The sequence below is a fragment of the Canis lupus genome, chromosome 19 (genome assembly GCF_048164855.1).
Source record: "Canis lupus baileyi chromosome 19, mCanLup2.hap1, whole genome shotgun sequence".
NCBI lineage: Eukaryota > Metazoa > Chordata > Mammalia > Carnivora > Canidae > Canis > Canis lupus.
The window spans coordinates 41,390,416-41,413,274 of record NC_132856.1 but is presented as its reverse complement, the minus strand read 5'-3'; the positions used below and the strand labels follow the sequence as shown (position 1 = coordinate 41,413,274).

General features: G+C 44.1%; 1 protein-coding gene across 5 annotated transcripts in view; it reads left to right on the top strand.

Moving 5' to 3' along the window:
• Positions 1-22,859, top strand: part of DAG1 (dystroglycan 1) — a 71,524-nt gene that overhangs the window by 2,686 nt on the left and 45,979 nt on the right. The window contains exon 1 of one of the 5 annotated variants that reach the window (XM_072786214.1): positions 15,533-15,638. The exons of the other annotated variants lie outside the window; for them this stretch is intronic. The gene's annotated coding sequence lies outside the window, so the exon portion shown is untranslated. Of the gene's footprint in view, positions 1-15,532; positions 15,639-22,859 lie in introns of those variants that run through there. 5 annotated transcript variants of the gene reach the window in all.

Genomic DNA, 22,859 nt, shown 5'->3' with positions numbered 1-22,859 from the left:
GGCTTGCAGGGCCAGCAGGAATTAGCTAGGGGACAGCAAGGTCCTGACACTTGGAACCACATGTACATGAGCTCCTAAAATAGCACCTGTGAGTCCTCCAGCTTGGCGAGTGGGATCCCTAGGCCTTTCTCTTTGTGAGTGGGAGCTCAGACTTTATACTCAGGTTGCAGAAGCCTGAGACGGCTTTTAAATTAGTGGAGTGGCATGGTCCAGACCTGTGTTTAGAAAGATCTTGCTGGTGGCCACAAAGGTAGTGTTAGGGAGGAGTGGGTTTAGGACCTCTGGCTGTGAGGTCAGCAATAAGAGGAGAGATGAGGAGCCAGCTGAGAGGCTGAATAGGTTGGGCAGAGGGAGTGCCAAGCTGGGGCTAAGGGGGCAGGGAGAAGAAGCCTATATTCAGAAATGTGTGGGTCAAAAGAGTAAGCATGACCAAGGATTTCACTATTATCTTCTGCAAGTTTGCTTTTATCAAACATTGAGAATGATGAGGTATGGGGGCAGGGCCTGGGACCACTTACATTGAGATTATTTAGGGAAGAAGAGGCATGGCATTTAATTGTTAAAAATCTCTCTCACTTGAACTTGAGGCATTGCGTTTTCTGTTGGGCAGGGCTGTTGTATTGATCTCAGAGTAGCGGTGTTTTCTTTTCTCTTCTCTCCTCTTTCTTTTTCTTTTCTTTCTTTTCTTTTCTTTTTTTCTTTTCTTTTCTTCTTTTCTTTCTTGTTCATTCTGGATGCAGATGAGTGTACATTCAATCCTTTACCTCACAGTTGTTCCAGTCTTTCCTGCTTTCTAGGTCAGTGATGTGATCGAACTACATCAGTCACGGTCAGGGGCCTTCTGTATTTCTTCTGTGTGCACCATTGCTAATGGTTATGAGAATCCTTTATATTGACTGAGGAAGCAGAGTCCTAGATGAGGAAATGTTCCCAAGGTCACGCAACTGTCAATGTGTGGCAGAGTTAAGATTTGAATCCAGGTTGAATATTTGGCTATGCCCACCTGCATTTGTGTTGCATCAGGCTGATGATGGGTAGCCTTGGTTAGGTGCTTCTCTAGTGAACATCAGGCCCAGATGCCTGGTGATGGGCACAGCACCAGGGCAGTTTGGAAGAAGTGATCAAGGACTCCACACAGAATTCTAGGAACATCCTGTGAGGGACCATTCTCAGAAACTATAGTTTGTCTGAGCCTTCTTTGGGGCCTGTGCTGGTGCTCTGGGCATGATGCTGAAGTAAGCCAAGGAGCTTGGGTCCTAGGCTGGCGAGGGCAGGCTTTAGGGTGGGACTTCATTTGAACTGGACCCTTAAGAAAGGTTAGTGGTTTGATTGGTGAAGGAGTTGATGGCAGGAAGGTCACAACTCTGTGGAAGGAAAAGAGGTTAGCAGAGGCAAGGGATGGGAGAAAGACTGGACACCTTTTCTGTATGTTCTGAAAGATTGTATTGGAACCAAAATGCCCCATAGAGGAATTTGGGTTATGTAGGAACAGGGATCCTTGAAGGCCTTGGAGCACAGCTGTGGTGATTTTAAGACGTGACAGTGGGATGTCTGGCTGGCTCAATCAGTAGAACATGGGATTCTTGCTCTTGAGGGTATATGTTTGATCCCCATGCTGGACATAGAGTTTATTTTAAAACATTTATTTATTATTAGTAGTATTTTTTTTCTAATTTTTAAAAAAGATTTTATTTATTCATGAGAGAGAGAGAGAGGGAGAGGGGCAGAGACACAGGCAGAGAGAGAAGCAGGCTTCATGCAAGGATTCCAATGTGGGACTTGATCCCAGAACTCTGGGATCAGGCCCTGAGCCGAAGACAGACGCTGAGCCACCCAGGCTTCCCAGTAGTATTATTTTTTAGGATTTTATTTATTTATCCATGAGAGACACAGAGAGAGGCAGAGACATAGGCAGAGGGGAAAATAGGCTTTCTGCAGGGAGTCTGATATGGGACTTGATCTCAGGACCCCGGGATCACGGTCTGAGCCAAAGGCAGACAGACCCTCAACCACTGAGCCACCCAGGTGCCCCTATTTAAAAACATTAAAAAAAAAAAAATATATATATATATATAAATATAAGCCTCCATTGTGAGTGTGGAGACTGGACTAGAGGCAAGTTGGTTACTGTTATGGTCTGGTAAAGAGATGGGGGACCTAAACAAGAACAGTGGTCAGCAGGGGAGTGAGTAGAGAGAAAGAAGTTTCAAGATGAGGCAGTTTAGCGGACATTAGGGACCTGAATGGTGCTGGTACCATCAAGGATCTACTATTGAATAGAAGGGGCAGGAGATGACAATGGAATGTAAGGCAGCATCAACCAAGCACTGGTGAGGACTTGAGAGATTTGGTATAGAGAGGGGTGTTAGACTGCAAAATGGGATTGGGGGGGCAGTGTCTGAGGCTGAGTCTGTGGCAGGCAGTCAAGATGAGCGGCTGTCCTCGGGACAGCTGAAAATGGAGGAGCGGAAGACCAGGCCGTGCCTCAGGACCAGGGAGTGGAGCCAAAGGAAGTGTCCTTTGGGGAGAAGTTGGGCAAAAGACTGACCTGGAGGCTGAGCTGGGCCAGTGGGATATCCCTGGAAGTTCTGAGTGGGATAGTGCTTGTGCCCCAGTTTTGAGTCTGTTGAAGGAAGAAGAAGGTAGAGGTAGAAAGAAGGGGTTGTGCTGTTGGTTTTTATGCCCCCATCTTTTTCTCCTTTTCTTGTGTTGACATTCCAGGCCTAGAGTGAGGTGATAGTGGTTTTGAATATACACGTGATTAATCTGGTCATTTCCCAGTGGGTCTTTCTGTGTCCATGCCTTTGGGTATTATTTTAAAGCAGTCTTCCTATGAGACACATAACCTGGTTTACCTTTTGACCGTCGTATTTCACGCTGATCATTAGTAATGCTGCTCAGATAGCAATTTCTATAAATAGGATGTTAGAGTAGTTTACAAAATTATACCAGCCAGAGGGCTTAATTTAGCTTTTTTTTTTTTAAGATTTTATTTATTTATTCATGACAGAGAGAGAGAGAGAGGCACAGGCACAGGCAGAGGGAGAAGAGAGAGAGAGAGAGAGAGAGAGAGGCACAGGCAGAGGGAGGAGAGAGAGAGAGAGAGAGAGAGAGAGAGAGAGGCACAGGCAGAGGGAGAAGCAGGCTCCATGCAGGGAGCCTGACATGGGACTCCATCCCTGGTCTCCAGGATCATACCCTGGGCTGAAGGTGGCGCCAAACCGCTGGGCCATCGGGGCTGCCCTTAATTTAGCTTTAATGAATAGTGTTTCCTATTTTCCTATATTTTGGGTTTGATAGCTAAGCGTTTTCTTAGCTTAGCTCTGGGTCCAGGATAGGAAGATGGTGGGACACCATGGTACAGTATCATAAACTGAAGGTATCTAAGTTCGTGAAGCTGTTTTGAGTTCTCTGTTGGATGGGAATAAATCCAAATGAAACTTTAGCAGTATGCTGATTTAACTTATACTTAAAATTTTTTTTTAAACAAAAATTTTTAAAAACTTTATTTACTTAAGCAATCTCTACACCCATCGTGGAGCTTGAAATTACAACCCCGATCAAGAGCCATGTGCTCTATTGACTGAGCCAGCCAGGCACCCCAATTTATACTTGTATTTTATTTTATTTTATTTTTTTAAGATATTATTTATTTATTCATGAGAGACATACATAGAGAGGGAAACAGAGACACAGGCAGAGGGAGAAGCGAGCTCCACGCAGGGAGGCCGATGTGGGACTCGATCCTGGGACTCCAGGATCACACCCTGGGCCAAAGGCAGGCGCTAAACCGCTGAGCCACCCAGGGATCCCCTTGTATTTTATTTTAAAAATTGTTTTTAAACATACATTTTTAAAAGTAGGCTTCTAGTGGGAACAATCAGCTAAATATAAAAAATCACGTTTATGACTGAATGTCTTTGTCCTGCACATCATGGGGTGCATTTAATAGCATTGAGGTTAAAATATTTTCTAAGTTTTAGATATTGGAAAATTTTTAAATTACCATTTTTTAAAAAGATTTAAAAATTTTATTTATTCATGAGACAGGAGAGAGAGGCTCAAACACAGAGGGAGAAGCAGGCTCCCTGCAGGGAGCCCAACACATCCCTGGACTAGGGATCACGCTGGGAGTAGAAGGCAGACGCTCAACTGCTGAGGCACCCAGGCGTCCCTAATTATCATTTTTTAAAATTAAGTAACCTTTGTGCCCAGCATGGGGCTCGAACTTATGACTGAGATCAAAACTTTCGTGCTGTACAGATTCTGAGCCAGTATGGCACCCCATTGGAATTATTTTTTTCTCTTTGAAATTGTTTATAATTTTTGGTCCTGGATTAATTCTACAGAAAACATTTAGTTTTCTTTGTTACCTTTGACAAAGAAGGGTGACTAATTGGTGGGGTGGACAGGAGACTGAGTGGCATTCCCTACTTCCTTTGGTGTAATTCTGTTTTGGTTGTGGGCATTCACCAATGTTGGATCCTTCTTTTCCTGCAAGGCCTCTGCTCTGCAGGAAGATAAAAAGATTTGGGATACCTGGGTAGCTCAGTGGCTGAACGCCTGCCTTTGGCTTAGGTCGTGATCCCGAGGTCCTGGGATTGAGTTCTGTAGAAGGCCCCCCTTAGGGAGCCTGCTTCTCTCTCTGCCTATGTCTCTGCCTGTCTCTGTCTCTCATGAATAAATAAATCTTTTTTTTTTTTTAAGAGGATTTAAAGCAGCCTAGTGTTAGAAGGCGAGGTAAGGGACTTGAAAATTTCAGAGAGATTTCTGCAAAAGAAAGATGATGGGTACTTCCATACTTGGCAAAATGATTATGGAATTTTAAAACAGTGTAGTTCCTGGGGATGTCTGGGTGGCTCAGTGGTTGAGCATCTACCTTTGGCTCAGGTCATGATCCTGGGGTCCTGGGATCGATTCCTGCATCGGACTCCCTGTGGGGAGCCTGCTTCTCCCTCTGCCTGTGTCTCTGCCTTTCTCTCTGGGTGTCTCTCATGATGGATGAATAAAGTCTTTTTTTTTTTTTTTATGATAGTCACAGAGAGAGAGAGAGAGGCAGAGACACAGACAGAGGGAGAAGCAGGCTCCCTGCACCGGGAACCTGACTTGGGATTTGATCCCGGGTCTCCAGGATCGCGCCCTGGGCCAAAGGCAGGCGCTGAACTGCTGCGCCACCCAGGGATCCCTGAATCAAGTCTTTAAAACCTCCCCACCCCCCAAAAAACACTGTAGTTTGGAAAAAGCTGTATCAAGTAATTACATATATTTAAGATAATAAATTTAGGGGGCATACAGGTGGCTCAGTTGGTTAAACTCTTGGTTTTGGCTCAGTGTTATGAGATTGAGCCCCACATGGGGCTCTGGGCCCGGCACCAAGTCTACTTCTCTCCCTTCCCCTCCCAGCAATTCCCTGGCACGCACACAAACACACACACAAACCCTCCCCCGCCCCCCGTCTCTCAAATAAATAAATAAATAAATACATACATAAAATCTTTAAGAAATTTGGAAAATAGGAAGTAGAAAAGAAAGGAAAAATCCTTTGTCTCTCTATTTTAGTCTTCAAGTTTTATTTATTGAAGTAATCTTTACACCCCTTGTGGGGCTTGAACTCACAACCCCAAGATCAAGAGTCTCATGTTCGGAATCCCTGGGTGGCGCAGTGGTTTGGCGCCTGCCTTTGGCCCAGGGCTTGATCCTGGAGACCCGTGGTCGAATCCCACATTGGGCTCCCGGTGCATGGAGCCTGCTTCTCCCTCTGCCTGTGTCTCTGCCTCTCTCTCTCTCACTGTGTGCCTATCATAAATAAATAGAAATTAAAAAAAAAAAAAAAAAAGAGTCTTATGTTCAGGCAGCCCGGGTGGCTCAGTGGTTTAGCGCCACCTTCGGTCCAGGGCCTGATCCTGGAACCCGTGATCAAGTCCTACGTCAGGCTCCCTGCATGGAGCCTGCTTCTTCCTCTGCCTGTGTCTCTGCCTCTCTTTTTCTCTGTGTGTGTCTCTCATGAATAAATAAATCTTTAAAAAAAAAAAAAAAAAAAAAAAAGAGTCTCATGTTCTTCCCACTGAGCCAGCCAGGCACCCCTCGTCTTTCTTTTAGTAGGAAATACCAACACATGCTACAAACTCAGAAAGTTCAAAAGGATTATACAGGGGAAAGCTTTCTTTCACCCATCCCTTCAATCACCAGTTCTCCTTAGGAGCAGCTATTATCCCCTGAGACCTGGCTGTCCTCCATAGACCTTGGGCAGCACTTTTACTGAATTTAGGTTAATAGCACAGATTTCATTTGTATACTGCTTTTCTCCTAGCATTATAGCATGGGCTGTGTTCTAGAAATATTAATATTTCTTTTTTTTTTTTTTTTTTTTTAAACTGGTTTTTTTTTTTTTTAATTTTTTTTTTTTTTTATTTATTTATGATAGAGAGAGAGAGAGAGAGAGGCAGAGACACAGGCAGAGGGAGAAGCAGGCTCCATGCACCGGGAGCCCGACGTGGGATTCGATCCAGGGTCTCCAGGATCGCGCCCTGGTCTGAAGGCAGGCGCCAAACCGCTGCGCCACCCAGGGGTCCCCGAAATATTAATATTTCTAATGGTTAACCTGTTCCTAGTTCTTAGATGGTTATTCCTTACTTTGATGTAATAGGTAATGTTGCTATTAACATCTTTGGGCATTAAGGTTTTTTTATAATCTCTTATCACCATATTAAATATAAGCTTTTTTAAAAAGTGAGATGTGGGCAGCCTGGGTGGCTCAGCGGTTTAGCGCCACCTTCAGTCCAGGGTGTGATCCTGGAGATCCGGGATCGAGTCCCACGTTGGGCTCCCTGCATGGAGCCTGCTTCTCCCTCTGCCTGTGTCTCTGCCTCTCTCTCTCTCTCTCTCTCTCTGTTTCTCATTAATAAATAAAATCTTAAAAAAAAATAAAATAAAAAAGTGAGATGTGACTTAGAGTTTTGCAGAAGCACACCTATAATATCAAGTGAGGCAGGTTTATATTGCTCTTTGTTTTTAGGTATGGTGTATGTTTTCCCTACTCCCTTTTCTGTGACTTGCATGGATGTGCAATTTTTATAGTTATGCAGAGGCCCATACTCAATGTTCTCTGCCATTGGGGGTATGTGTAGCTAAAGATTTATTCTTTTGACACTGTCACAGCCCTTGGATACTCTTAAATATAGGGGAGAGTGCCAGTTGAGGGGGGCTAAAGGACAAGTGAGACACTTGGAAGGATGTGTGGTATTCAGGGAAACAGTGGCCAGTGTCTAGCTTGGTCTCTTGTTTGGCATTTGCTCTTCATTTCTGTGGGTGTTGAATTTTTGTATATGAAGTATGGGAATCTATAAACAAGCACTTCTTACAGAGTTCTTTCTTTTTTATTTTATTTTATTTATTTATTTATTTATTTATTTATTTATTTATTTATTTATTTATTTATTTTTAATTTTTATTTATTTATGATCGTCACAGAGAGAGAGAGGCAGAGACATAGGCAGAGGGAGAAGCAGGCTCCATGCACCGGGAGCCTGTCGTGGGATTCGATCCCGGGTCTCCAGGATCGCGCCCTGGGCCAAAGGCAGGCGCTAAACCGCTGTGCCACCCAGGGATCCCTATTTTATTTATTTTTAATTATTTTTTATAAGTAAGCTCTATACCCAACATGGGACTTGAACTCACAACCTGAAATCAAGAGTCACATGCTCTACTGACTGAGCCAGCCCAGTGCCCCCAGACTTCTTTCTAGTAGTTGGTATCTATGTACTGAAACAGATTAGTGGACTTGGAAAATGTTTGTTTTTGCAAATGATATGGTCGTTTCTGTTTTACCTCTCTTTGTGCTGGGAACATTTCCCCTCAAGCATTCTGGGAGTTGAAATGGGATTATTTAAGATTCCTAAGGCTGTCTGTCTATAGCAGAAGTGAACCAGTTTTGCCTTGGTTGTCATAAATGCCTGTCTTAATTAGCTCAGTTCTCTAGGACTGGGTTGATCTTCTAGCCATTTTTTGCCAAGAAAAATTATACAGTCAATAATGAAATTCTAAATTGCATTTCCTTTTAATTTGGCTATTAATTAGAACCTGGGACATCATCCATTTTCCGGACCCTTGTTTTACTATGGAATGTCTCCATAAAACACGAATCTCTTGTTACTGTAAAAATCCTATGTATTCTCCTGTTTGGGCTGGTAGGTTGTCTTTGCCTTGGATCTGCCTCAGGGAGTCTTGCTTACTGGATTTTTTTTTTTTTTTTTTTTTTTAAATAACAGAGACTAGCCTGATGAGTAGCCAGCCCTTGAGCTGGGGTGGATTCTGAGTCTTGTGGAAAATGAGGAAGTGTAGAGAACTTTGCTCTACCTATTATGTTAAGCATGCCTGAATAAGTGTCTTATATATTTTTAGACAGAGCAGTATTGGGAAGATTGAATTGCCTGAGTGGAGAAATTTAGTGGGAGGAGACTAGAAGAGAAGCTCTTTATTAAAGATCTAAAAATAGAATTCATTAAAGTCACAAATAGATAACAGGATTCCTGTCTCACTCTGTCTTCTGGATTTGTGCTACCAACTGTTGCTTCTGCTTACCTGGAAAAGATCACAATATTTTGTCAGAAGGGTCAACAGTATAGACTTAAAATACTGTTTGCCAGTTTGAAGATGTATTTTTTCCAGTTTTTTTTTTTTTTTTTTTAAATTTTTATTTATTTATGATAGTCACACACACAGAGAGAGAGAGGCAGAGGGAGAAGCAGGCTCCATGCACCGGGAGCCCGACGTGGGATCCGATCCCGGATCTCCAGGATTGCGTCCTGGGCCAAAGGCAGGCGCCAAACCACTGCGCCACCCAGGGATCCCTATTTTTTCCAGTTTTTATTTTTAAATAGTAAATTTATTTTTTATTGGTGTTCAATTTGCTAACATACAGAATAACACCCAGCGCTCATCCCGTCAAGTGCCCCCCTCAGTGCCCGTCACCCATTCACCCCCACCCCCTGCCCTTGCTTTTTCCAGTTTTAAATTACTTTAAAAAGTGAGTGGATTCCTTGATGCTCGGAAGAAATTCTTGGCAGGAAAAGTTGATTCTTCTGCTTGCAGTACCAGTCTTGAGCAGGGCCTGTGGGGTCCTCTGTCCCCTCAAAGCTCTTAGTGTGTTTTGCTTCTGGTTGGGCACTGCTGACCAGAGAGGGGACTCTCATATAAGTCATCTAATTTACCCCCAATGCCACCTTAATCAGATGGCACTTTAGGTCTCTGTTTTTTTGTTTTTGTTTTTGTTTTTGTTTTTTAGGAGGTTTTCTTCTTGATTTCAAAAAGCTGGAAAGGAAGATGGCTGCTCATGCTTTCTTCTTTTGCATGCCTCTGGTGCCCTGGGCTGCCTCTGCCCTTTCCGTCTGTGTGAGGGAGTGAAGGAATGTCCTTGCCTCCCTGCTTCCCTTCTGCCATGAGCTTCTAGGGAGAATAGGGCCCATTGTGGGCTGTGCAGGCACAGCCCTCCACGTCAGTGTCAGGTCTGCTGTGGCCTCTGCCCTGTCTGCTGTGGTTCCTGGATGCTGAGGGCCCAGCAAGCAGTCATTTCCTCACATGCTACCCTGCCTTTCAGAACTGTTCTGAGGGATGGTATTTGTGCTTCGTTTGCCCCTAGCTCTGCCCTCTTTTGTCACGACTTGATAAACATTCTTGTGGACCCCTTTGCAGGCCTGAGCTCACTCTTGCCGCAGGTTTGAGGCCATATTTGGAGAAGCAGGCCTGCTGCTCCCAAGGGTGACTTATTTATTGCCTGGTCACAGGAGGTTGGGCACACTCCATCCAGGCCTTTCTTACGTTTGGAATCCTCTGGGAAGCATAGATTAATCTATTTGTGAATGAAATTAGACTTTAAATTTTTTAAAATTTATTTTGGCCCTCAATTTAATCTCAGTAAAGCTGGAAAATATTTGATTTAGCCTTAATCAACTGTAGAACTGTTGAAGATATGAAATGCCAGAATATGATTCTCTAGATAGGGGAAGCCAGAGGGACTCAGCTTTTTAGAAAAAACAGGTTTGTTCTGGATAGGGGCTCTCTGCTGATATCATAATGTCTTCCTTGGTCATCAGGCCGTTCTCTTGACCACAGGCCAATGTGTCCCTGGCAAAAAGTATGAGGTACTTACAGTTTTGGTGAGTGGACAGACAGGCTGCTTCTTTTTCAGGGATGTTCGCTTCATACAGGGAGCCGGACATGTGGTCAGCTGTTGTGTGTTAGGAGATTCTGTGAGGAGTAGGTGAGTGAGCTGGTATGGCAGGAAGATGAAAAAGGCCTGATCAAACCCTCTTGAAATTTGCTAAGGGCTTTTCTACATGAAGTCTATATGATCGCGTGGATGGCTACTGTTGTTTCTCTAAAACCCAGATAGGGAGACTTTGGAATGGTCCTGTAATTTGTTGTTGATTATCTGAGTAAGAAAAATTCCATTATTTCCATGATGCTTCAATATGTATGATTTCTTTGTCTTCTGTGGAAGTATCTTATGAAAGGAACAGCTGGCACTAGCACTACTCTGGATTTTTGCCTTCCTCCTACCTTTTTTTTTTTTTCCCTTTTATTAGAAGGGGGAAAATGTAGCTTATTTTATCCTTCTGCCTGATCAGAGTGATACCTCTCTTTTCTCGGTTTTAGGATTCGAAGTGGCATTTTGTTTTTTATCAAATAAAGAAATAAAACATACTTGCCATGCTGATATCCCACTGCAAATGCCAGCATTTATTGTAAGGTAGTATTGAGGAGAACTTCTTTCAGATTGTGCCGGGTCGTACATAGTATTTTGGGTCATGACTTCCCTCAAGAGGTCAAATCTGCTTACTGAAGGTCCTTGCATTTTAGCAAGACCAGCAAGAGTTTTGGCAGGCATAAGCCTGATGAGGTTGAACAGTGAAAACACTGAGTGTCCTCAGCAGTAGAAATGGGGCCCTGAGGAAGGAACCTACCAGATGTACTGAGTCCCGTGGGACTCTTGCATCCTGCTGTGGCCTTAAGTAGGCCTTTGACCTCTCTGCCTAAGGAAAAATTGGGATAGAACATCCTTCCCATAGACTATTGAGAAGGCACCCGGCTGACTCCATTGGTAGAGCATCTGACTCTTCATCTCTTGATCTTAGGCTTGTGAGTTCAAGCCCCACGTTTGGTGTAGAGATCACTTAAATAAATAAAACTTAAAAAAAAGAAAAGAAAGGTTGACTGGTAATATGCCCTGCACTGCTCCATAATTACTGCTTGTTAATATTTGTCCTTTTACTTTCTGGTATAAACTACGAGTCTAATAATAAAGGCTGGTTATATTTCTTAGGTTGAATTACGTGTTTAGAGGTGTTTTTTATTGTCTTCTGTAATTTTATATGTAAATAGGTGATTTTTTAAAAAATATTTATTCATGAGAGACAGAGAGAGAGAAAGAGAGAGAGGCAGGGACACAGGCAGAGGGAGAAGCACATTCCATGCAGGGAGCCCAACATGGGACTCGATCCCGGGCCTCCAGGATCACGCCCTGGGCTGAAGGTGCGCTAAACCGCTGAGTCACCCTGGCTGCTGGCTGCCCGATATTTTTTTTTTTTTTTTTTAAAGATCTGTTTGAGAGCATGAGTGAACACAAGCAGGGGGAGGGACAGAGTCTGGAGACGGAGAGGTAGACCCCCGCCCCCCCCAGCGAGGAGCCAGTTTTGGGACTCTATCCTAGGATTCCCGAGATCATAACTTGAGCCAAAGTCAGAAGCTTACTTACTTAACCTGAGCCACCCAAGCGCCCTGTGATAGGTGATTTTATATGCAGCAAATGGTTGATGGAAACAAACAAACCTAGACTCAAGCCCATTGGTACATCCCAGAAAGCAGCTCTGCCTTGACTGCTCGCTTCTCTCTGGAACTTTGAGTGCTCTGGTGGCTTGTTAGGGCTGGTGGTCCTTTGAGGCATTGGCCCCTGTCAAGATGAGTAGAGGACTGAAATAGTTTGAGGACTAGGGTCTCTCTGTGAACTAACCAACATTGTTTAGATGTTTTTTTTTTTTTTTAAGTAGTCTTTTGCTTAGTGTGGGGCTCAGACTCACAACCCCCAGATCACATGCTCCGCCAGCTGAGCCAGGCAGGTACCCTAACATTGTTTAGATTTTTAAGGAGTTTCTTTGGAGATTGTGCCCATTTTTGTTTTCTTGAATCTCACCAGTGAAGTAGGAGTATAGACTAGCAAGGTTGCCATGTGAGTTGAGTGACTGAAAGCGCTCCGTTTTCTTTCCTGTATAACGTCTTATATCTTTTCTAGTTATCAACAGCAGTGCATGCCTTACAGTAAAAGCCCTTGCTTGCCAAAGGACTACGCCTGTACTTATTTTTCCCCCACATGACCATCTGACCTTCTGACAGGGTAGCTTATAAAACTTTGACATTGAAGCCAACATGCATTATAAGGGACTTGGAACAAGTGGGTGCTCCTGGTTATATGATGGCAGCAGCAGATTCTGTACCTGGAACATGTAATTCTTTTTTTTTTTTTTTTTTTAGATTTTATTTATTTATTCATGAGAGAGACAGAGAGAGAGGCAGAGACATAGGCAGAGGGAGAAGCAGGCTCCATGCAGGGAGCCCGATGCAGGTCAATCCCAGGACTTCAGGATCACACCCTGAGCTCAAGGCAGATGCTTAACTGCTGAGCCACCCAGCCATCCCTGGAACATGTAATTCAATAGAGCTCTAGGGTTGGAATTCTTTAGAACGGGAATTTTATGTGTCTTTCTTTTTTCTTTTCTTTTCTTTTCTTTTCTTTTTTTCTCTTTTCTTCTTTTCTTTTTTTCTTTTCTTTTCTTTTCTTTTCTTTTCTTTTCTTTTCTTTTCTTTTCTTTTCTTCTTTTCTTTTCGGTTAATAGGAAGAAACTTAGTATGGAATATCTGAACCTTACTGTATAAAGTCATCATTCTCCCTGGAAAACAGAACTGTTATGGGCTTCCTTGACTCCTTGAGGGACAAACTGAGCACAAATCTTTGGGGTGTGATGAGGTGAGGGTACAGGCAGTGGTGCCCAATTTCAAAGCAGGGAATAATTGTACTAAAGACAAAAATTGGGTTCTAGCCTCCGGGTGATACAGGCCCTGTGTTTTTTATGATTTTATATTGGGCGGGAACTGCCTCTGGGTTTCCAGTGGAGAAGTCTCCAGGTGATTTCCAGATAGTGAAGGCATTTGGTTTCTGACCTTTGTGTTAGAGGCAGATGAAGGTAGAGCTCTGGTTGGTATCAGATAAGAAAATGACCTGATACCACCAGAGGAGAGTTGAAAATAAAGCTGTAAATGCTCACTCTAAATCCTCTAATAGGCCAGAGGGGAAGAAAAGCCCACAGGGCCGCTCCCAGCCTGGGAGTCATCCCAGACAGTGCAGAACCAGTGTGGTCCAGAGGAGGCCACTGTATAGAAGCTGATTCTCAATAGAACAGGAGAAACCTCAATGTGGAAGGAAGTACGCTTCTTGTCACTGTGGGGGTATTATTGACCTTGGCAGTTTTATTTCAGGTTTGAGTCTGAGGTAGAAAAACCAGGACATAGTGATGTATATAGTGGTGCCCATGTTCCTTAGCTAGTTTGCTCCTGTAGGTTGTCTGAAGCATAGAAATACTACATTCATATGAGGTGATGGGTGACTGGATTATTTGTATTTTGTATGTATTTTAAAGTGTTTCTTGGGACGCCTGGGTGGCTCAGCGGTTGAGCATCTGCCTTCAACTCAGGGCGGGGTCCTGGGCTTGAGTCCCGCATGGGGTTCCCTGCAGGGATCCTGCTTCTGCCTCTATGTCTCTGCCTTTCTCTGTGTCTGTCATGAATAAATAAATACAATCTTTAAAAAAAAAAAATGTTTCTTTTGTGTCAGGTCCTTAATATCCTTTATGTGCATTAGTACACCTAGTGAATCTCTGCTTATAATTGGAAAGAGTTAAAAACAAAAGGAATTTGATCTAGGAGTGTTTAAGATTAAACACTGATTATTAAGCAGCCTTACAACACAGGCTTGCCTATGAACTGTGAAGAGGCCTGTCATCAGGTGTGCAGTGGGCCTGTCCTGTTGACACTGGGTTTCAGTGATTTGTTCCTTCATTCAGCAGGTGTTTTTCCAGTCCCTGTCATGCCCTGGGCACTGTGCTAGGCTACAGGGTTGGATCTGGTAATAGGTGAGACAGGCCCTGCCCCAACCAGGCAAAAGAAGGAAGAAGAGTGAAGATTATTTCCTCAGAAAAAAGTATGTTTTAGAGAGGCTGAGGGTCCCACCCTTAGGAAGTGATCATAGGCAGTCAGAGTGCCTCTGATTCATCATAAGGGGGAGTAGGAAGCTAGGCCCAACTCAGAGGATGATATGAGGGATCAAGGAGAGGCTAAGAGGCAGTTCTAGATGATGATGATGATGATGCTTATGATTATGTTTTTACCGAAGTATTGTTGACACACAGTGGTACATTCATTTCAAGTGTGCGACGCAGTGATTGGGCAGCTCTACAGTTCTAGATTATTTTCAAAGCCAGGCTGACATTTAGGCACACATAGGTGTGTCTCCGGTGGTGGGGCCTGCAAAATGGTGTTTCAGAGATTGGGAGTGAACTGTGGGAGCCCTCTTGGTTTGGTGGTGATTTGGATAAGGGTGTGCGGCGGGCAGGAGGTGTGTGTTTGGGAGATAACTGAGAAAGCTGCAGGAAGAGATGGGAGAGGGATTAGAGAAGATGAAACTGGAAAAGAGAGGGGAGGGAGAAGATAGCAGTGAGAGAAAGAACTTTGTTAGGTTTTTTCTGTTAATCCCCCAAGTCTGCTGGAGGAGGTAGGAGTCACGGGGACAGGGAGGGGGGTGGGGACTAGAAACCACTCTGGGGTCAAGTTGGCTAGCAGTAGGGATGGGAGATGCTTATAGAGACTTTAGCCAGCCCTGAGATGATGGATTTATGGTGGAGAGGTAGCTTCTGAATAGAAACTAAAGCAGTGATGTTGGACTAAGCCAGAGTTGAGGAATTGTGGAATAGGAAAGGGAATGCTGGTGTGCTTTACAGGGAAGCAAGTTAAAACTCTTCAGGCTAAAAAAAAAATTAAAAAAAAAAAAAAAAAAAAAACTCTTCAGGCTGTGAGAGTCAGGAAAATCTGCAGTGGGAGGAATAATGCCTGGAGGGGACACATTTTGGTCACCCACTTAAACAGCACACCTTTACTCTGTCCCTGGGGACTAGTTGAGCAATGGCTAAAGGAGGCTGCATATCAGCTTAATAATTAACTGAGATGTTGGAATGTGGAACCAGGGGAGTGGGCTGGGGGCTTCCTAATGCCAAACCCCAGATTTAGAGGTACCCACTTAGTTGCCTGTGGTGCTACCCTCTGTGTTCAGTCTTGGCTGGATTCTCTTTCTGCATGTGCTGTTTTGCATAGTCTTTAAGCTTTTCCAGGGTTGGTTTGGTTTTATGTTTACTCGATTTTATTTTATTTTTATTTTTAAAGATTTATTTATTTATTTATGATAGAGAGAGAGAGGCCGAGACACAGGAGGAAGGAGAAGCAGGCTCCATGCCGGGAGCCGGACGCAGGACTCGATGCCGGGACTCCAGGATCATGCCCTGGGCCAAAGGCAGGCGCTAAACCGCTGAGCCACCCAGGTGTCCCTGTCATATTTGCTTCTGCATTCACTCTGTTGTAGTATCACTTTATCTTAATGAAACAATATATTTATTTATTTGTTTATTTTAAAATAGGCTCCACACCCAACATGGGGCTTGAATTCACCACCCCGAGATCCAGAGTCACATGCTCTATCAACTGATTCAGCCAGTTGATTCAGTATTTTCAGTCCCTAAAAATACATTCTTAAACTGTTGTTAAACTTAGCCACTGAGATGTCCCTTCTTCTTCTTCTTTTTTTTTTTAATAAGATTTTATTTATTTATTCATGAGAGACACACAGAAAGGCAGACACATAGACAGAGGGAGAAGCAGGCTCCATGCAGGGAGCCTGATGTGGGACTTGATCCCGGGACTCTGGGATCATGCCCTGAGCTGAAGACAGAGGCTCAACTGCTGAGCCACCCAGGCATCACTGTCCCTTCTTTTTGGCTTTATCTTGCAAATGGGTATCCCTAGGCACTGTAGTTTAATTTTGTCCATTTTTAAAACTTCATATATCTTCTAAGTCTCTTTATTTTTTATTTTTATTTTTAATTTTTATTTATTTATGATAGTCACACAGAGAGAGAGAGAGAGGCAGAGACACAGGCAGAGGGAGAAGCAGGCTCCATGCACCGGGAGCCCGATGTGGGACTCGATCCCCGGTCTCCAGGATTGCGCCCTGGGCCAAAGGCAGGCGTCAAACCGCTGCGCCACCCAGGGATCCCTAAGTCTCTTTAATCTACAGATACCCCCTCTCTTTTTTCCTTGCAATTATCTGCTCAAGACCCTGGACCCTTAGACCTGTGGAGTCTTCAGTGTCTTAGGGCATAAGTCAGCATGCTGTTCTACATGCTTCTTGTGAATTGGTGGCTTGATCAGCCTCAGGTTTGGACCCTCTGGCATGGCTGGGGTGGTTTGCATCTTTCCTCTGTACGGCTGCTTTTCTCTTGTTCAACACTGCTCATAGCTGGTACCCATAGCACCACTTCCATGGGAGAACAAGAGAGGCCCCAGGCCCAGCCCAGCCTCTCAGTGGCTCTGCAGTCCTTGTCAAACCAGTCTCTCCAGTACTGGTATGACAAGTGTTGCAAGAGGAAGAGCATGGATGTCTCCTGGCCTAATTCATGGGGATGGGCTCACAGCACCATCCACTTCTCAGGCCCTCCCTGCTCCCTGATTCCTAGTGCCTCTACCTTTCCCTGTCTGTCCCCCATCTTGTCCCCTCTCTTCAGCTTCCTTCCTTTTTTATATGATGTTCTGATGAGAAAAAGATTTAAGGCCAAGGAGAGGGATTCTTGTCCTGTTTGATTGCTCCCCGTCTTGGGGACTGTGGAAGCCTTATTTTACACATCTCTAAGATGAAGGTATTGGTCTTTTTTTTTTAAAGATTTATTTATTTATTCATGATTAGACACAGACTGAGAGAGAGAGGCAGAGAGATAAGCAGGCTCCTCGCAGGGAGTCTGATGTGGGACTCGATCCCGCATCCTGGGATCAGACCTGAACCAAAGGCAGGTGCCCTATCGCTGAGCCACCCAGGTGTCCCAAGGTGTTGGTCTTGATGATTTAAATGGTTGCCTGCCTCGCACTCTGTCCCGTAAGTATTGTGTTTTACAACTTTTCTCTGTGTTTGAAAGCTGTTTCAGATGATTTTCTTCTTGTAGGTAGGGCACAGCCCCAGCGGTAAGGAAATGGAGAAATGGGTAGAACATGAAGAGCAGCCCGAATCCAGACCCTGCTCCTCTCTGTGCCATCAGGCTGGTGGGCTGGGCAAACAGTGGAATGCTCGTGTGGGCTATGGTCGTGCCTCACATGCTGGTCCCATGTGAGGACCAGTGAGCTGTGGGGACATGAACTTGCCCTTCAGAATAGGGAAGTGTGTCTGCTCCCAGTGCTGCTGCTGTGCTGGCAGGTGGTTGAGGATGCGGGCATGTGGAGGGCCAGAGGTGGTTTCAGTGTAAGAGTAGGCCCAGGCTCCAGGCCTGGGAACTTGTCAGCTGGCCCTGGCTTTCTTGTTTGCAGTCACCCCGTGTACCCCCCCACCCCCGCCCAGCTTAGCTTAGCCCAGAGTTTGATGGGCAGCCCAAGCCTGTGTCTGATGTGAGGGCAACTCTAACGGAACAGTCGCTGCCTAATCCATTATTGCTGTGAGGATCTGGAGGTAAAGAACCGTGTTAGTGTTTAGCTGAAGCCTTAGTATATACTGAGTCCATTGCCCATCAATCGGGAATTGCCCCTGAGAGGAGGCATCATGGACCGTACCAGGATTTTTCTGGGCTTCCCCTAATGCTGAGATACTTAACACGTGCCTGTGGTGTTAGGTTTATTATGTATTATTTCATACATTCATAATTTTGTTTATTTTATACATAGGTAATTTTGAAGCCAAGTAAATTCAGAGTTTTGCATGCATTGTGTCTGTCCACTAGGGTTGCTTAGGCCTAAGGAGATAGACCAGGTTTTGTTTTCTTGTTTTGAATCCAAGTTTTCTGAGGATTGTCTTTTAGGGAGGAGAATGTAAGGAATTCCATTCCAGAGTTAGGAGGTGTGGGCTGTGCTGCAGGAAGGGCTGCAGAAGCTGCTTAGCAATGCTCAGAGCTGCCCAGAGGAGTGGGTGTCAGGCACCCAGCATGACAGTGAGGGGAGTGCTGAATCTCCTTTGTGAGAGATCTTCACCATTACATTTAAAAATTGAATTGCTTCAACTCTTTTTTACCGCTCAGGTTGTGATCTCAGGATCATGGGATCAGAGTGTGGGCCTCTGCTCAGCAAGGAGTCTGCTTAAGACTTCTCTCCTGCTCCCCCTCCACTTGCTCCGTCTGTCTCTCTTGCTCTCTCAAATAAATAAATCTTTTAAAAAATTGAACTAAAGATTTTTGTGAGACACAAGTATGGCTACTTACTTGGGGGTGGTAAAGCAGGAGTTAAAGCCTTGTTTCCTGGTGTTGGCTGTTCTGGTGTTCTTTGGTGCATGTAATCAGCTAGTAGTCAAAGTCCTTAGAGGAAGTCCTTGAACCTCAGGTGGTCAGCAGGTAATAGGCCCTGGCCAATTTATCCTAGGCCAGAGCTGAGTTTTCTCATTCTTCAAGCTTTGAAAATCCGTTCATTCATTCATTCTTTTTATTTTATCATTTTTTAAAGATTTCATTTATTTATTCACAAGATACACAGAGAGGGAGGCAGAGACACAGGCAGAGGGAGAAGCAGACTCCATGCAGGGAGCCTGACATGGGACTCAATCCCAGGTCTCCAGGATCACGCCCTGGGCTGAAGGTGGTGCTAAACCGCTGAGTCCCCTGGGCTGCTGGAAAATATATTCTTTTATAGATAAAGCTGTTTCACTGAATCTCCTGGTAACTAGTAGCATTTGGGTTTGTTTGTTTTGATGTTACCACTTTGTAAAAAATTGAAACGTACTTTATACATGTAGCAAAAGGCAAAAATCATAGATGTATAGCTCAACACATTTTTATGTATGTATATACTACTCAGATCAAGATATAGAACATTTCCAGAAGGTTCTATCATGTATTTCCCCCGTCATCATATCCCCAAGAGTAACCACTCTTCTGACCTTTATCCTTAGGCTTAGTTTTGCTGCTCTTGACCTTCATGTAAATGGAATGATAGAGTATGTGTGTACTCTCATTTGTCTTTTTTTTTTTTTTTTTTTTTTTTTTTGCTGAGCATTAGGTCTTTGACATCTGTGTGGTTCTGTACAGCAATTGTATTTCATATGAATATATCACAATTTACTTTTCTTCCTGTTGGTAGACATTTGGACTGTGTCCGGTTTTTGACATCATGAATAATACTAATAGGAATGTTCTTGTCCATGTCTTCTATTGGTATGTGCCTAAGAAAGAATACTGGATATATTTGATGTTTTAATTACTGGAAATTTTGTATATATGTCTCTTGTATTTCATTTTTGAACTTTTTATTATGGAGAATTTCAAGTGCATTAAAAGACTAGTACAATGAATCTCTACTCACGCCTCAAACCACTACCCCACCCCACATAATTTTGAACCATGTCTTAGATACTGGTCATTTCATCCATCAGTAGTTTGATGTATGGCTCTAGAAGATAATGAAACCATAATGAAGGAGCTTCATGCTCCTTCTCTCTGGTCCTGGTGTTCTTCTCCAGGGTTTGTATCATGGTCCTCCTGGCAGGATATGGCTCCCAGTTCCTGTTACTTCTCATCTTGGTGAAGTCCCCTGGTTTTTCCAGTCAGTCTTCGTACCAGGAACTAGCATGATAGAGAGTTAGGAAGGTCATCTTAGGGCTTTGGAATGTGAGTTGCTCTTGTGGGCACCGCTTTCTGTTGGGTTGATTGTCTATGGTCATACGTTAGGCTAATCTGAGAGAGAGATAAGTGTGGACTGGTGAGTACTGTGCTTACCTAAGGGATAGATGGTTCTTGTGATAGAACCTTAGGATAGATGGGTCTTTCCTCAGGGCCCCAAGAGTGCCACCTCCAGGACAGTTGGTCTCCAGCATTCCTGTCAGGCCCTGCTCCTCAGTTGAAGAACAACAGGCCTTAAACTTCGATTTGGACATAATGATTTGGAAAAGTTTATTGTTTTCTAGAACAGTGAAACCACAGGATGAAGATTAGACTTGGGAGCCCCAAAATAGTCTCTAGCTTCCCTCTCTTGTCCTTATGTTCAGCACTTGTATCTGTGTTCCCACTGCCCTGAGCCTGGAGTTGTTCTGGGGTGGGCCCAGGGGGTGGCCTGGTTCAGAGGACTGGTCCAGGGAAGAAACAATGGGAGCAAAGAGCACCACAAATACCTTATTATTTGGAGTCATTCACCCATAAATTCTCCAGAGCAATTTTCCTCTGAGGTAGTCAAGTTTGACTAGAAAAACATAGCACCATGTTTTGACTCATTAGTCATCTGGATGCTTACCCTCCCATACTGTCATGCTGGCTGACCAGCAAGTGCCACTACTCCCAGTTCAAATTTATGATTCCTGCTGCCCATCATGGCAAACTACTTGTCCCACTCTCCTTCCTCTTCCTTTTTATGTTGTTAATGAAGGATTTGCCAGTAACTCAGTTTTAGTGACTGTAAGGGAAAAGTCACTCATATCTGTAGGTCGGAATGTAAATTGAAGGCATTTTGCCAATATCTGTCAATTCTAATGTATATAACCTTTGACCCAGCAATTCCACATCTAGGATTTTACGCTCAGATTTCCTCCCAGAAGAATGCAAGTATAAAAGTGAGAGCACCTTGAGAGCAAAACAGGTGGGATACAGACACTTAGATGTGATACAAGCAGCAAGGGTGAGTGAGGAGGTGGGTCCAGCCACCAGGGCAGAAGTCTCCCAGTTCTAGTAAAATTTAAAAAGTAACAATTATGAGCTATGTTATTTCATTTGAGCTTTAAGAACCATTTAAAGAGAGGCATCTGGTGGCTCAGTAGGTTAAGCATCTACCTTCAGCTCAGGTCATGATCTCAGTGTCTTGGGAACCAAGCCCTGTGTCAAGCTCAGCAAGGAGTTTACTTCCCCCCACCCCTCATATGCTCTCTCTCTCTCTCTTTCTCTCTCTCTCAAATAAATATAATCTTAAATAATTCATTAAAGAGACAGGTGCCTGGGTGGCTCATTCGATTAAGCATCTGACTCTTGATGTCAGCTGGTCTTTGTCTCAGGGTAATGAGTTCAAGCCCTTCATTGGGCTCCACACTGGATGTGGAGGGGGGGATCCCTGGGTGGCTCAGCGGTTTAGTGCCTGCCTTCTGCCCAGGGCATGGTCCTGGAGTCCTGGGATCGAGTCCCACATCAGGCTCCCTACATGGAACCTGCTCTGTCTCTGCCTTTCTCTCTCTCTCTCTCTGTCTCATGAATAAATAAATAAAGTCTTAAAAAAAAAAAAAAAAGGGATACCAGTGTTGTTGAGCATCTACCCTTGGCTCAGGGTATGATCCTGGGTCTGGGGATCGAGTCCTGCACTGGGCTCCCTGCTTCTCCCTCTGCCTATATCTCTGCCTCTCTTTCTCTGTGTCTCTCATGAATAAATAAATACATTTTAAAAAAATCAACAAGAAGTGAATTAAAGAGAGATGTACTTGTTTATGGGTTTAGAGACACATTAAATGTGTCATTTGTGGACAGCTACTGAAGAAACCCAGCCTGCTCACCTGAGAGCCTCAGAAAGAAGCCTGCTTTTCACCTGTGCTCTATTGTATTTTTGGAATTTGTTTTACATCTATATGAAATTACTTGTTTTTTAGAGGAGGGGAGGGGCAGAGTGAGAGGGGGAGAGTTTTTTTTTTTTTTAAAGACCTACCCAGGGATCCCTGGGTGGCGCAGTGGTTTGGCGCCTGCCTTTGGCCCAGGGCGTGATCCTGGAGACCCGGAATCGAATCCCACATCAGGCTCCCGTTGCATGGAGCCTGCTTCTCCCTCTGCCTGTGTCTCTGCCTCTCTCTCTCTCTGTGACTATCATAAATAAATAAAAATTAAAAAAAAATAAAGACCTACTCATTTATTTGAGAGAGAGTGCACATTTAGGGGGAGGGGCAGAGGGAGAGAACCCCTAAGCGGACTTCCCCCTAAGTGTGGAGCCTATTGTGGGGCCCCATCCTACGACCTATGAGATCATGACCTAAGCCGAAACCAGAAGTTGGATGCTTAACTGAGTGAGCCATGCAGGTGCTCTCATATGAATTACTTTTGTTGCATTAAGCCTGAAGGTAAGGACTAGACAGCTGATGGTATCATTGTGAGGCTAAGTGGTGATTGGGAATTATTAGCGGGGAATCTGATACTGAGAAACACTGGGTTAAGTCTACCCAGATCTTGCATTTAGCTCTGGGACCTTTGAGCTTGGTGATGGTCTAGTCAGGGTTTTTTCTTCCAGGAGGGAATGTTCCTGGGAAGGGAAGATGAAACTAATTTTTAATCTTAAGCAAACATAGCACAGTGTAGTAATTTCAGGCCCCAGTGTGACATTTTCTTCCATTATAGCCCAAGTCACTTTTAAAACAAAACAAGTTAGATGGACTTTAGTAACAAAATAAAAGAAGGCCGTGCTTGCTCGAAAAGAATTCTCAGAACCACTAGCTGATCTCTAAAGAGGAAGGATATACCTGGATGTTGATATTAGGGACCCTGAAATCCAGCTCCACAGGCAGTGCTTATGACTGTTGTCAGAGCTTTGAAGTAATGGCGTAGTGTCCTTTGAGACAGTAG